Below are 16,961 nucleotides of genomic sequence, written 5' to 3'. Positions count from 1 at the left end.
TTATTTGAATTTGGCGCTCTGCATTTTCACTGGATGTTGGCCAGTTGGGTTGTTGGCGTCCCACATATCCCAGAGAGGTTTTGACATCATTACATAGCATCACATCATTTCACCAATAGTTTCATCTTTACTCATTCATTTTATAGCACAATTAGATGCAAGTCTCACAACTGAGACTCTTGTATAAACAGGGTTATGGTAATGTGGCTGCATTGTCTCTCATGAGATTCACAAAATTGTACCAAACAGACCAGTTCGTAGCTAGCTACTTCACCGACCTTTTACACATTCTCCAGAACATTCATGTTTTTCAGTTCTCGAGTTCTGTGAGGGGGAAGAAATTCCTTTGTTCTCTCTATAAAACTCTGTGTTATACTCTGGCCATGAGGAGAGAATCTCCTCCAGGAATGTATAACCTGCCTAAGAGAGCCTGGTGTAGGGAGTATAGAGCGAGGGGGGATGGTGCTCGCTGTACCCAAAGAGGGAAACGTCATGACACTGCAGAAAAGCCATGTTGGCCAGGTGGAACGCACGACTCCTTCATTCTGCAGAACAGCCATGTTGGCCAGGTGGAATGCATGACTCCTTCATTCTGCAGAACAGCCATGTTGGCCAGGTGGAATGCATGACTCCTTCATTCTGCAGAATAGCCATGTTGGCCAGGTGGAATGCATGACTCCTTCATTCTGCAGAACAGCCATGTTGGCCAGGTGGAATGCATGACTCCTTCATTCTGCAGAACAGCCATGTTGGCCAGGTGGAATGCATGACTCCTTCATTCTGCAGAACAGCCATGTTGGCCAGGTGGAATGCATGACTCCTTCATTCTGCAGAATAGCCATGTTGGCCAGGTGGAATGCATGACTCCTTCATTCTGCAGAACAGCCATGTTGGCCAGGTGGAATGCATGACTCCTTCATTCTGCAGAACAGCCATGTTGGCCAGGTGGAATGCATGACTCCTTCATTCTGCAGAACAGCCATGTTGGCCAGGTGGAATGCATGACTCCTTCATTCTGCAGAACAGCCATGTTGGCCAGGTGGAATGCATGACTCCTTCATTCTGCAGAACAGCCATGTTGGCCAGGTGGAATGCATGACTCCTTCATTCTGCAGAACAGCCATGTTGGCCAGGTGGAATGCATGACTCCTTCATTCTGCAGAACAGCCATGTTGGCCAGGTGGAATGCATGACTCCTTCATTCTGCAGAACAGCCATGTTGGCCAGGTGGAATGCATGACTCCTTCATTCTGCAGAACAGCCATGTTGGCCAGGTGGAATGCATGACTCCTTCATTCTGCAGAACAGCCATGTTGGCCAGGTGGAATGCATGACTCCTTCATTCTGCAGAACAGCCATGTTGGCCAGGTGGAATGCATGACTCCTTCATTCTGCAGAATAGCCATGTTGGCCAATAAGTCAACAGGTTGGAGCTGTTGAGGATGAATGGCTTATTATGAATGGCTAATGGCTTAATGAGTGTTGCCTACTTATGTGAAGTAATCAATATTTGCCATGGCTAAAGCAACTTGAATTGTGCGCGTGACTTTCCCCACAGTCCTGTTATTGTGATTTATCCCCTTTTCAGCTGTATATCACAGCCTCCTGGTTTTCACCATTCAGAAGGCCCGAATGCACATTTGGACTCTGACCCCTTCCACTCTGTCACGATCGTGTGGAGGATTGATGGACCAAAACGCAGCTTTAGGAAAATAAGCCATCTTCTTTTATTTATGAAGAAGGCACACGAAACAAAAACACTTAAACACTAAACAAAACAAGAAAACGATCGTGAAGCTAATAAACGTCGTGCACATACAACAGGCTACAAACGTTCTGACATAGACAATTACCCACAACCAATGAGAGCCTATGGCTACCCTAAATAAGGCTCCCAATCAGAGACAACCGAAATCAGCTGTCTCTAATTGGGAACTCATTCAGGTAACCATAGACTCTCCTAGACAACTAAACATACATAGACAACACTAGACACATGTACTCCACACAAACCCATATACTATACCCAACAACCCCTTTACCATAAACAACACCCAAAACCAACAACACACAAACATTCCCCATGTCACACCCTGACCTAACTAAAATAATAAAGAACACAAAGAATACTAAGGCCAGGGCGTGACATAACCCCCCCCTTAAGGTGCGAACTCCGGGCGCACCATTACACAGTCTAGGGGAGGGTCTGGGTGGGCTTCCATCCACGGTGGCGGCTCCGGCTCTGGTTGTGGTCCCCACGTCATCACAGTCCCTAACCACCTCCTGGGCTTCCTCCAAATGACCCCCCTCCACATTAACCCTTAATTGCATTAAGGGGCAGTTCCGGACTAAAGGGCAGCTCCGGACTAAGGGGCAGTACCAGGGTAAGGGGCAGTACCAGGGTCAGGGGCAGTACCAGGGTAAGGGGCAGTACCAGGGTAAGGGGCAGTACCAGGGTAAGGGGCAGCACCAGGGTAAGGGGCAGCACCAGGGTAAGGGGCAGCACCAGGGTAAGGGGCAGCTCCGGACTGAGGAATGGCAGCTCCGGACTGAGGAATGGCAGCTCCGGACTGAGGGACTGCAGCTCCGGACTGAGGGACGGCCCATGGCTGGCTGACAGATCTGGCTGCTCATGGCTGGCTAACGGATCTGGCTGCTCATGGCTGGCTAACGGATCTGGCTGCTCATGGCTGGCTGACGGATCTGGCTGCTCATGGCTGGCTGACGGATCTGGCTGCTCATGGCTGGCTGACGGATCTGGCTGCTCATGGCTGGCTGACGGATCTGGCTGCTCATGGCTGGCTGACGGATCTGGCTGCTCATGGCTAGCTGACGGATCTGGCTGCTCATGGCTAGCTGACGGATCTGGCTGCTCATGGCTAGCTGACGGATCTGGCTGCTCATGGCTGGCTGACGGATCTGGCTGCTCATGGCTAGCTGACGGATCTGGCTGCTCATGGCTAGCTGACGGATCTGGCTGCTCATGGCTAGCTGACGGATCTGGCTGCTCATGGCTAACTGACGGATCTGGCTGCTCATGGCTAGCTGACGGATCTGGCTGCTCATGGCTAGCTGACGGATCTGGCTGCTCATGGCTAGCTGACGGATCTGGCTGCTCATGGCTAGCTGACGGATCTGGCTGCTCATGGCTGGCTGACGGATCTGGCTGCTCATGGCTGGCTGACTGATCTGGCTGCTCCTGTCTGATTGGCGGCTCTGGCAGATCCTGTCTGGTTGGCGGCTCTGGCAGATCCTGTCTGGTTGACGGCTCTGGCAGATCCTGTCTGACGGACGGCTCTAGCGGCTCCTGTCTGGCTGGCGGCTCTAGCGGCTCCTGTCTGGCGGACGGCTCAGTGGGCTCATGGCAGACGGGCGGCTTTGCAGGCTCATGGCAGACGGGCGGCTTTGCAGGCTCATTGCAGACGGATGGCTCAGATGGCGCTGGGGAGACGGATGGCTCAGATGGCGCTGGGGAGACGGATGGCTCAGATGGCGCTTGGCAGACGGGCAGTTCAGTCATCGCTGTGCAGACGGCAGACTCCTGCCGGCTGAGGCGCACTGTAGGCCTGGTGCGTGGTGCCGGGACTGGTGGCACCGGGCTGGGGACACGCATCTCAGGGCTAGTGCGGGGAGAAGGAACAGGGCATACTGGACCCTGGAGACGCACATTAGGCCTAGTGCGTGGTGCCGGCACTGGTGGTATCGGGCTGGGAACACGCATCTCAGGGCTAGTGCGGGGAGAAGGAACAGGGCATACTGGACCCTGGAGACGCACATTAGGCCTAGTGCGTGGTGCCGGAACTGGTGGTACCGGGCTAGGGACACGCATCTCAAGGCTAGTGCGGGGAGCAACAACAGGGCACACTGGACTCTCAAGGCGTACTATAGGCCTTGTGCGTGGTACAGGTACTGGTGGTACCGGGCTGAGGACCCGCACATCAGGGCGAGTACGGGGAGAAGGAACAGTGCGTACAGGACTCTGGAGACACACAGAGGGCTTGGTGCGTGGTGTAGGCACTGGTGGTAATGTGCTGGAGACACGCACCACAGGGCTAGTACGTGGAGGAACAACAGGGCTCTGGAGACACCCAGGAAGCTTGATGCGTGGTGTAGGCACTGGTGGTAATGGGCTGGAAACACGCACCTCAAAGCTAGTGCGGGGAGCAGGAACAGTGCGTAAAGGGCTCTGGAGACGCACCTTAGACCTAGTGCTTGGTGCCGGAACTAGTGGTACAGGGCTGGGGACATGCATCTCAGGATGAGTGCAAAAAGTAGGAACAGGACACACCGGGTTGTGAAGGTGTACTGGAGACCTGGTGTGTATAGCCGGCATCAAATCTTCCGGAACTTTAACACAAGTTTCAGGCTGAGTACGAGGAACTGACACAGGTGGCATCGGACAGCTAATACGCTCCTCAGGGAGAATGCATTGCATACTCTGCCAAACCAACATCTCTCTCTCTTCACTCTCCTCCAATTTCGTCAACAACTCTTCGAATGTCTCATAATCTCCCCTTCGTTCACTCTCCTCCAATCTGTCCAATAACTCCTCGACACACTCAGACTCACCCCTCAACTTCGCCGACTGCTCCAAGTGCCCCCCTCCAAAAATTTTTTTTTGTGCTGTCTCTTGGGCTTCCTCCCGTGTCGCCGTGCTGCCTCCATCTCTGCCTTGGGGCAGTGATATTCCCCTGGCTGTGACCAGGGTCCTCTCCCGTCTAGAATTTCCTCCCACGTCCAGGAGTCTTGACATTGCTGCTGTTGCTTTGTTTTCCGCTGCTTGGTCCGATGGTGGGTAATTCTGTCTGGTTGTGTGGAGGATTGATGGACCAAAACGCAGCTTTAGGAAAATAAGCCATCTTCTTTTATTTATGAAGAAGGCACACGAAACAAAAACACTTAAACACTAAACAAAACAAGAAAACGATCGTGAAGCTAATAAACGTCGTGCACATACAACAGGCTACAAACGTTCTGACATAGACAATTACCCACAACCAATGAGAGCCTATGGCTACCCTAAATAAGGCTCCCAATCAGAGACAACTGAAATCAGCTGTCTCTAATTGGGAACTCATTCAGGTAACCATAGACTCTCCTAGACAACTAAACATACATAGACAACACTAGACACATGTACTCCACACAAACCCATATACTATACCCAACAACCCCTTTACCATAAACAACACCCAAAACCAACAACACACAAACATTCCCCATGTCACACCCTGACCTAACTAAAATAATAAAGAACACAAAGAATACTAAGGCCAGGGCGTGACACACTCCAGGTAATAGTGGCTGTGGTTGTCGGCAGATGAAGACGCACGTTTGGCTACCGACCATGTTATCTGTGTGTTTACTAGGAATATTCTGTGTGCATCCATAAAGTGAGGTGTGGGTTTCCAGTTGTGGGTTTTATGCGGTCAGCAATTCTCAGTCCCAAATAGTTGCTTCCCTACATTTGTAACTGTGCATACTGTACTGTGTAACATACAACTAGTTTGTATGTATATTTCAGATACAACATCTGCATGTTGTTTATATTGTCTGTGCAGGCATTCACTAGTACTATGGACAGTTCTAGAACCTAGTAGACGTTTCAGAGACCGTTCTTGAGGCTTGCACATGCACAGAGTCATTTACAACCCTGTGGCACCAGGGCAGATCAGATAAGATCTCCACCAGTCAAGAGAGAGAATCTAGCATGTCAGAGTTATTAGTTTCTCTCTCACCAGAAATGTGTTTATATGTTTTGTTGATGTGTATGTGCTGGTATATGAATATGCTTTTCATTTCTGTTATACATTCCTATTGCATGTGTAAAGGACTTCACACTGCTTGCTTAGAGATTACCACTTAGTCCCGGTTCGGCCCATACCTGGCGCGAACTCGGGACCTCTGCCTCGCAAACACACAAGACCGTCCACCCTCAAGCTTCTTTGCTAGCTGAAGAGGCAACGCAAGCTAGACACTTCAGGTTCAGGAGTAAGTTTCACACACGGGGTGGAAGGTAGCCTAGTGGTTAGAGTGTTGGGCTAGTAACCGAAAGGTTGCTGGATCGAATCACCAAACTGACAAGGTAAAAATCTGTAATTCTACCCCTGAGCAAGGCAGTTAACCTGCTGTTCCCTGGGTGATGAGGATGTCGATTAAGGCAGCCCCCGCAGCTCTCTGATTCAGAGGGGTTGGGTTAAATGTGGAAGACACATTTCGGTTGAAGGCATTTGTCACGTTCCTGACCAGTTTTCTGTTATTTTTGTATGTGTTTAGTTGGTCAGGACGTGAGTTGGGGTGGGCATTCTATGTTTTGTGTATCTATGTTAAGTGTCAGTGTTAATTGACCTTGTATGGCTCTCAATCAGAGGCAGGTGGTTTACGTTTTCCTCTGATTGAGAACCATATATAGGTAGGTTGTTTCACATTGTTTGTTGTGGGTGGTTGTCTTCCGTGTCTGTGTATGTGCACCACATGGGACTGTTTCGTTTTGTCATTCGTGTATGTAGTCTGTTCCTTTTCGTGCGTTCTTCGTCATTTTGTAAGTGCTCATAGTTCAGGTCTGTCTACGTTCGTTTGTTATTTTGTAGTTTGTTGAAGTGTTTTCGGTTTTCGTCTTTACTTTACTAAACATTCATTATGTCAAACTATCACGCTGCGCTTTGGTCCAATCCCTAATTCCTCCTCTTCATCCGAATGCATTCAGTTGTACAACTTACTAGGTATCCCCTTTCCAGCCCAATGTGCTACAAGTATATCAATGTGTATATTTCTTCCCTGTAGAACTCCAGTCCTGTGTATCACACATTAATCACTTTCTAATGTGTGTTGTGGTAATAGACAACATTAAGTTCTGACAGGACCACTCAGACGGGTGAGGGCATACCAGCTAACCGCTCAGACGGGTGAGGGTATACCAGCCAACCGCTCAGACGGGTGAGGGTATACCAGCCAACCGCTCAGACGGGTGAGGGCATACCAGCAAACCGCTCAGACGGGTGAGGGCATACCAGCCAACTGCTCAGACGGGTGATGGTATACCAGTTAACCGCTCAGACGGGTGAGGCCATACCAGCCAACCGCTCAGACGGGTGAGGGTATACCAGTTAACCGCTCAGACGGGTGAGGGCATACCAGTTAACCGCTCAAACGGGTGAGGGCATAACAGCTAACCGCTCAGACGGGTGAGGGCGTACCAGCTAACCGCTCAGATGGGTGAGGGTATACCAGCTAACCACTCAGATGGGTGAGGGCATACCAGCTAACCGCTCAGATGGTTGAGGACATACCAGCTAACCGCTCAGATGGGTGAGGGCGTACCAGCTAACCGCTCAGATGGGTGAGGGTATACCAGCTAACCACTCAGATGGGTGAGGGCATACCAGCTAACCACTCAGATGGGTGAGGGCATACCAGCTAACCACTCAGATGGGTGAGGGCATACCAGCTAACCACTCAGATGGGTGAGGGCATACCAGCTAACCGCTTAGATGGGTGAGGGTATACCAGCTAACGCTCAGATGGGTGAGGGTATACCAGCTAACCACTCAGGTGGGTGAGGGCATACCAGCTAACTGCTCAGACGGGTGAGGGTATACAAGCTAACGCTCAGATGGGTGAGGGTATACCAGCTAACCACTCAGGTGGGTGAGGGCATACCAGCTAACGCTCAGATGGGTGAGGGTATACCAGCTAACGCTCAGATGGGTGAGGGCATACCAGCTAACGCTCAGATGGGTGAGGGTATACCAGCTAACCACTCAGACAGGTCAGGGTATACAAGCTAACGCTCAGATGGGTGAGGGTATACCAGCTAACCACTCAGACAGGTGAGGGTATACAAGCTAACGCTCAGATGGGTGAGGGCGTACCAGCTAACCGCTCAGATGGGTGAGGGTATACCAGCTAACGCTCAGATGGGTGAGGGTATACCAGCTAACCGCTCAGATGGTTGAGGACATACCAGCTAACCGCTCAGATGGGTGAGGGCGTACCAGCTAACCGCTCAGATGGGTGAGGGTATACCAGCTAACCACTCAGATGGGTGAGGGCATACCAGCTAACCACTCAGATGGGTGAGGGCATACCAGCTAACCACTCAGATGGGTGAGGGCATACCAGCTAACCACTCAGATGGGTGAGGGCATACCAGCTAACCGCTTAGATGGGTGAGGGTATACCAGCTAACGCTCAGATGGGTGAGGGTATACCAGCTAACCACTCAGGTGGGTGAGGGCATACCAGCTAACTGCTCAGACGGGTGAGGGTATACAAGCTAACGCTCAGATGGGTGAGGGTATACCAGCTAACCACTCAGGTGGGTGAGGGCATACCAGCTAACGCTCAGATGGGTGAGGGTATACCAGCTAACGCTCAGATGGGTGAGGGCATACCAGCTAACGCTCAGATGGGTGAGGGTATACCAGCTAACCACTCAGACAGGTCAGGGTATACAAGCTAACGCTCAGATGGGTGAGGGTATACCAGCTAACCACTCAGACAGGTGAGGGTATACAAGCTAACGCTCAGATGGGTGAGGGCATACCAGCTAACCGCTCAGATGGGTGAGGGTATACCAGCTAACGCTCAGATGGGTGAGGGTATACCAGCTAACGCTCAGATGGGTGAGGGCATACCAGCTAACCGCTCAGATGGGTGAGGGTATACCAGCTAACCACTCAGACAGGTGAGGGTATACAAGCTAACACTCAGACGGGTGAGGGCATACCAGCTAACCGCTCAGATGGGTGAGGGTATACCAGCTAACCACTCAGACAGGTGAGGGTATACAAGCTAACGCTCAGATGGGTGAGGGTGTACCAGCTAACCACTCAGACAGGTGAGGGTATACAAGCTAACGCTCAGATGGGTGAGGGCATACCAGCTAACCGCTCAGATGGGTGAGGGTATACCAGCTAACACTCAGATGGGTGAGGATATACAAGCTAACACTCAGATGGGTGAGGGCATACCAGCTAACCGCTCAGATGGGTGAGGGCATACCAGCTAACCGCTCAGATGGGTGAGGGCATACCAGCTAACCACTCAGATGGGTGAGGGTATACCAGCTAACCACTCAGATGGGTGAGGGCATACCAGCTAAACACTCAGATGGGTGAGGGCATACCAGCTAACCGCTCAGATGGTTGAGGGCATACCAGCTAACGCTCAGATGGGTGAGGGCATACCAGCTAACCGCTCAGATGGGTGAGGGTATACAAGCTAACCGCTCAGATGGGTGAGGGTATACCAGCTAACCGCTCAGATGGGTGAGGGTATACCAGCAAACCGCTCAGATGGGTGAGGGTATACCAGCTAACGCTCAGATGGGTGAGGGTATACAAGCTAACGCTCAGATGGGTGAGGGCATACCAGCTAACCGCTCAGATGGGTGAGGGCATACCAGCTAACCACTCAGATGGGTGAGGGCATACCAGGTAACCACTCAGATGGGTGAGGGCATACCAGCTAACCGCTCAGATGGGTGAGGGCATACAAGCTAACCGCTCAGATGGGTGAGGGCATACCAGCTAACGCTCAGATGGGTGAGGGCGTACCAGCTAACCGCTCAGATGGGTGAGGTTATACCAGCTAACGCTCAGATGGGTGAGGGTATACCAGCTAACCACTCAGATGGGTGAGGGCATACCAGCTAACCGCTCAGATGGGTGAGGGTATACCAGCTAACCACTAAGATGGGTGAGGGCATACCAGCTAACCGCTCAGATGGGTGAGGGCATACCAGCTAACCGCTCAGATGGGTGAGGGTATACCAGCTAACCACTCAGACAGGTGAGGGTATACAAGCTAACGCTCAGATGGGTGAGGGTATACCAGCTAACCACTCAGACAGGTGAGGCTATACAAGCTAACACGCAGATGGGTGAGGGCATACCAGCTAACGCTCAGATGGGTGAGGGCATACCAGCTAACCGCTCAGATGGGTGAGGGTATACCAGCTAACGCTCAGATGGGTGAGGGTATACAAGCTAACACTCAGATGGGTGAGGGCATACCAGCTAACCGCTCAGATGGGTGAGGGTATACCAGCTAACGCTCAGATGGGTGAGGGTATACAAGCTAACACTCAGATGGGTGAGGGCATACCAGCTAACCGCTCAGATGGGTGAGGGTATACCAGCTAACCACTCAGACAGGTGAGGGTATACAAGCTAATGCTCAGATGGGTGAGGGTATACCAGCTAACCGCTCAGATGGGTGAGGGTATACAAGCTAACACTCAGATGGGTGAGGGCATACCAGCTAACCGCTCAGATGGGTGAGGGCATATCAGCTAACCGCTCAGATGGGTGAGGGTATACAAGCTAACCGCTCAGATGGGTGAGGGTATACCAGCTAACCGCTCAGATGGGTGAGGGTATACCAGCTAACCGCTCAGATGGTTGAGGGTATACCAGCTAACGCTCAGATGGGTGAGGGTATACCAGCTAACGCTCAGATGGGTGAGGGCATACCAGCTAACCGCTCAGATGGGTGAGGGTATACCAGCTAACGCTCAGATGGGTGAGGGTATACCAGCTAACACCTCAGATGGGTGAGGGCATACCAGCTAACCGCTCAGATGGGTGAGGGTATACCAGCTAACGCTCAGATGGGTGAGGGTATACCAGCTAACCACTCAGATGGGTGAGGGCATACCAGCTAACCGCTCAGATGGGTGAGGGTATACCAGCTAACCACTAAGATGGGTTAGGGCATACCAGCTAACCGCTCAGATGGGTGAGGGCATACCAGCTAACCGCTCAGATGGGTGAGGGTATACCAGCTAACCACTCAGACAGGTGAGGGTATACAAGCTAACGCTCAGATGGGTGAGGGTATACCAGCTAACCACTCAGACAGGTGAGGGTATACAAGCTAACACGCAGATGGCTGAGGGCATACCAGCTAACGCTCAGATGGGTGAGGGCATACCAGCTAACCGCTCAGATGGGTGAGGGTATACCAGCTAACGCTCAGATGGGTGAGGGTATACAAGCTAACACTCAGATGGGTGAGGGCATACCAGCTAACCGCTCAGATGGGTGAGGGTATACCAGCTAACGCTCAGATGGGTGAGGGTATAGAAGCTAACACTCAGATGGGTGAGGGCATACCAGCTAACCGCTCAGATGGGTGAGGGTATACCAGCTAACCACTCAGACAGGTGAGGGTATACAAGCTAATGCTCAGATGGGTGAGGGTATACCAGCTAACCGCTCAGATGGGTGAGGGTATACAAGCTAACACTCAGATGGGTGAGGGCATACCAGCTAACCGCTCAGATGGGTGAGGGCATATCAGCTAACCGCTCAGATGGGTGAGGGTATACAAGCTAACCGCTCAGATGGGTGAGGGTATACCAGCTAACCGCTCAGATGGGTGAGGGTATACCAGCTAACCGCTCAGATGGTTGAGGGTATACCAGCTAACGCTCAGATGGGTGAGGGTATACCAGCTAACGCTCAGATGGGTGAGGGCATACCAGCTAACCGCTCAGATGGGTGAGGGTATACCAGCTAACGCTCAGATGGGTGAGGGTATACCAGCTAACACCTCAGATGGGTGAGGGCATACCAGCTAACCGCTCAGATGGGTGAGGGTATACCAGCTAACCACTAAGATGGATGAGGGTATACCAGCTAACCACTCAGACAGGTGAGGGTATACAAGCTAACGCTCAGATGGGTGAGGGTATACCAGCTAACCACTCAGACAGGTGAGGGTATACAAGCTAACACTCAGATGGGTGAGGGCATACCAGCTAACGCTCAGATGGGTGAGGTATACCAGCTAACCGCTCAGATGGGTGAGGGTATATCAGCTAACGCTCAGATGGGTGAGGGTACACAAGCTGACACTCAGATGGGTGAGGGCATACCAGCTAACCGCTCAGATGGGTGAGGGTATACCAGCTAACGCTCAGATGGGTGAGGGTATACAAGCTAACACTCAGATGGGTGACGGCATACCAGCTAACCGCTCAGATGGGTGAGGGCATACCAGCTAACCGCTCAGATGGGTGAGGGTATACAAGCTAACCGCTCAGATGGGTGAGGGTATACCAGCTAACCGCTCAGATCGGTGAGGGTATACCAGCAAACCGCTCAGATGGGTGAGGGTATACCAGCTAACGCTCAGATGGGTGAGGGTATACAAGCTAACGCTCAGATGGGTGAGGGCATACCAGCTAACTGCTCAGATGGGTGAGGGCATACCAGCTAACCACTCAGATGGGTGAGGGCATACCAGCTAACCACTCAGATGGGTGAGGGCATACCAGCTAACCGCTCAGATGGGTGAGGGCATACCAGCTAACCGCTCAGATGGGAGAGGGCATACCAGCTAACGCTCAGATGGGTGAGGGCGTACCAGCTAACCGCTCAGATGGGTGAGGGTATACCAGCTAACGCTCAGATGGGTGAGGGTATACCAGCTAACCACTCAGATGGGTGAGGGCATACCAGCTAACCGCTCAGATGGGTGAGGGTATACCAGCTAACCACTAAGATGGGTGAGGGCATACCAGCTAACCGCTCAGATGGGTGAGGGCATACTAGCTAACCGCTCAGATGGGTGAGGGTATACCAGCTAACCACTCAGACAGGTGAGGGTATACAAGCTAACGCTCAGATGGGTGAGGGTATACCAGCTAACCACTCAGACAGGTGAGGGTATACAAGCTAACACTCAGATGGGTGAGGGCATACCAGCTAACCGCTCAGATGGGTGAGGGTATACCAGCTAACCACTCAGACAGGTGAGGGTATACAAGCTAATGCTCAGATGGGTGAGGGTATACCAGCTAACCACTCAGACAGTTGAGGGTATACAAGCTAACACTCAGATGGGTGAGGGCATACCAGCTAACGCTCAGATGGGTGAGGGCATACCAGCTAACCGCTCAGATGGGTGAGGGTATACAAGCTAACACTCAGATGGGTGAGGGCATACCAGCTAACCGCTCAGATGGGTGAGGGCATACCAGCTAACCGCTCAGATGGGTGAGGGTATACCAGCTAACCACTCAGACAGGTGAGGGTATTCAAGCTAGTGCTCAGATGGGTGAGGGTATACCAGCTAACGCTCAGATGGGTGAGGGTATACAAGCTAACACTCAGATGGGTGAGGGCATACCAGCTAACCGCTCAGATGGGTGAGGGCATACCAGCTAACCGCTCAGATGGGTGAGGGTATACCAGCTAACCGCTCAGATGGGTGAGGGCATACCAGCTAACCGCTCAGATGGGTGAGGGCTTACCAGCTAACCGCTCAGATGGGTGAGGGTATACCAGCTAACCGCTCAGATGGGTGAGGGTATACCAGCCAACCACTCAGATGGGTGAGGGTATACAAGCTAATGCTCAGATGGGTGAGGGTATACCAGCTAACCACTCGGACAGGTGAAGGTATACAAGCTAATGCTCAGATGGGTGAGGGTATACCAGCTAACCACTCAGACAGGTGAGGGTATACAAGCTAACACTCAGATGGGTGAGGGCATACCAGCTAACGCTCAGATGGGTGAGGGCATACCAGCTAACCACTCAGACAGGTGAGGGTATACAAGCTAACACTCAGATGGGTGAGGGCATACCAGCTAACCACTCAGATGGGTGAGGGCATACCAGCTAACCGCTCAGATGGGTGAGGGCATACCAGCTAACCGCTCAGATGGGTGAGGGTATACAAGCTAACCGCTCAGATGGGTGAGGGTATACCAGCTAACCGCTCAGATGGGTGAGGGGGTACCAGCTAACGCTCAGATGGGTGAGGGTATACAAGCTAACGCTCAGATGGGTGAGGGCATACCAGCTAACTGCTCAGATGGGTGAGGGCATACCAGCTAACCACTCAGATGGGTGAGGGCATACCAGCTAACCACTCAGATGGGTGAGGGCATACCAGCTAACCGCTCAGATGGGTGAGGGCATACCAGCTAACCGCTCAGATGGGTGAGGGCATACCAGCTAACGCTCAGATGGGTGAGGGCGTACCAGCTAACTGCTCAGATGGGTGAGGGCATACCAGCTAACCGCTCAGATGGGTGAGGTCATACCAGCTAACCGCTCAGATGGGTGAGGGCATACCAGCTAACCGCTCAGATGGGTGAGGGCATACCAGCTAACCGCTCAGATGGGTGAGGGCATACCAACTAACCACTCAGGTGGGTGAGGGCATACCAGCTAACTGCTCAGATGGGTGAGGGTATACAAGCTAACGCTCAGATGGGTGAGGGTATACCAACTAACCACTCAGGTGGGTGAGGGCATACCAACTAACGCTCAGATGGGTGAGGGTATACCAGCTAACGCTCAGATGGGTGAGGGCATACCAGCTAACCGCTCAGATGGGTGAGGGTATACCAGCTAACCACTCAGACAGGTGAGGGTGTACAAGCTAACGCTCAGATGGGTGAGGGCATACCAGCTAACCGCTCAGATGGGTGAGGGTATACCAGCTAACGCTCAGATGGGTGAGGGTATACCAGCTAACGCTCAGATGGGTGAGGGCATACCAGCTAACCGCTCAGATGGGTGAGGGTATACCAGCTAACCACTCAGACAGGTGAGGGTATACAAGCTAACGCTCAGATGGGTGAGGGCATACCAGCTAACCGCTCAGATGGGTGAGGGTGTACCAGCTAACGCTCAGATGGGTGAGGATATACAAGCTAACACTCAGATGGGTGAGGGCATACCAGCTAACCGCTCAGATGGGTGAGGGCATACCAGCTAACCACTCAGATGGGTGAGGGCATACCAGCCAACAACTCAGATGGGTGAGGGTATACCAGCTAACCACTCAGATGGGTGAGGGCATACCAGCTAACCACTCAGATGGGTGAGGGCATACCAGCTAACCACTCAGATGGGTGAGGGCATACCAGCTGACGCTCAGATGGGTGAGGGTATACCAGCTAACCTCTCAGATGGGTGAGGGTATACCAGCTAACCACTCAGATGGGTGAGGGCATACCAGCTAACGCTCAGATGGGTGAGGGTATACCAGCTAACGCTCAGATGGGTGAGGGCAACCAGCTAACCGCTCAGATGGGTGAGGGTATACCAGCTAACCACTCAGACAGGTGAGGGTATACAAGCTAACGCTCAGATGGGTGAGGGTATACCAGCTAACCACTCAGACAGGTGAGGGTATACAAGCTAACGCTCAGATGGGTGAGGGCATACCAGCTAACCGCTCAGATGGGTGAGGGTATACCAGCTAACGCTCAGATGGGTGAGGGTATACCAGCTAACGCTCAGATGGGTGAGGGCATACTAGCTAACCGCTCAGATGGGTGAAGGTATACCAGCTAACCACTCAGACAGGTGAGGGTATACAAGCTAACGCTCAGATGGGTGAGGGCATACCAGCTAACCGCTCAGATGGGTGAGGGTATACCAGCTAACGCTCAGATGGGTGAGGATATACAAGCTAACACTCAGATGGGTGAGGGCATACCAGCTAACCGCTCAGATGGGTGAGGGCATACCAGCTAACCACTCAGATGGGTGAGGGCATACCAGCAAACCACTCAGATGGGTGAGGGTATACCAGCTAACCACTCAGATGGGTGAGGGCATACCAGCTAACCACTCAGATGGATGAGGGCATACCAGCTAACCACTCAGATGGGTGAGGGCACACCAGCTAACGCTCAGATGGGTGAGGGTATACCAGCTAACCTCTCAGATGGGTGAGGGTATACCAGCTAACCACTCAGATGGGTGAGGGTATACCAGCTAACCGCTCAGATGGGTGAGGGCATACCAGCTAACCGCTCAGATGGGTGAGGGCATACCAGCTAACCACTCAGATGGGTGAGGGTATACCAGCTAACCACTCAGATGGGTGAGGGCATACCAGCTAACCGCTCAGATGGGTGAGGGTATACCAGCTAACGCTCAGATGGGTGAGGGTATACCAGCTAACAACTCAGATGGGTGAGGGCATACCAGCTAACCGCTCAGATGGGTGAGGGTATACCAGCTAACCACTAAGATGGATGAGGGTATACCACCTAACCACTCAGACAGGTGAGGGTATACAAGCTAACGCTCAGATGGGTGAGGGCATACCAGCTAACCACTCAGATGGGTGAGGGCATACCAGCTAACCACTCAGATGGGTGAGGGCATACCAGCTAACCGCTCAGATGGGTGAGGGCATACCAGCTAACCGCTCAGATGGGTGAGGGTATACCAGCTAACCGCTCAGATGGGTGAGGGTATACCAGCTAACCGCTCAGATGGGTGAGGCTATACCAGCTAACGCTCAGATTGGTGAGGGTATACAAGCTAACGCTCAGATGGGTGAGGGCATACCAGCTAACCGCTCAGATGGGTGAGGGCATACCAGCTAACCACTCAGATGGGTGAGGGCATACCAGCTAACCACTCAGATGGGTGAGGGCATACCAGCTAACCGCTCAGATGGGTGAGGGCATACCAGCTAACGCTCAGATGGGTGAGGGAATACCAGCTAACGCTCAGATGGGTGAGGGTATACCAGCTAACGCTCAGATGGGTGAGGGCATACCAGCTAACCGCTCAGATGGGTGAGGGTATACCAGCTAACCACTCAGACAGGTGAGGGTATACAAGCTAACGCTCAGATGGGTGAGGGCATACCAGCAAACCGCTCAGATGGGTGAGGGTATACCAGCTAACGCTCAGATGGGTGAGGATATACAAGCTAACACTCAGATGGGTGAGGGCATACCAGCTAACCGCTCAGATGGGTGAGGGCATACCAGCTAACCACTCAGATGGGTGAGGGCATACCACCCAACCACTCAGATGGGTGAGGGTATACCAGCTAACCACTCAGATGGGTGAGGGCATACCAGCTAACCACTCAGATGGGTGAGGGCATACCAGCTAACCACTCAGATGGGTGAGGGCATACCAGCTGACGCTCAGATGGGTGAGGGTATACCAGCTAACCTCTCAGATGGG

Source organism: Salvelinus fontinalis, chromosome 29 (genome assembly GCF_029448725.1).
Source record: "Salvelinus fontinalis isolate EN_2023a chromosome 29, ASM2944872v1, whole genome shotgun sequence".
NCBI classification, from domain to species: Eukaryota; Metazoa; Chordata; class Actinopteri; order Salmoniformes; family Salmonidae; genus Salvelinus; species Salvelinus fontinalis.
The sequence above is the reverse complement of the archived record's forward strand: the minus strand, read 5'-3'. Positions refer to the sequence as shown.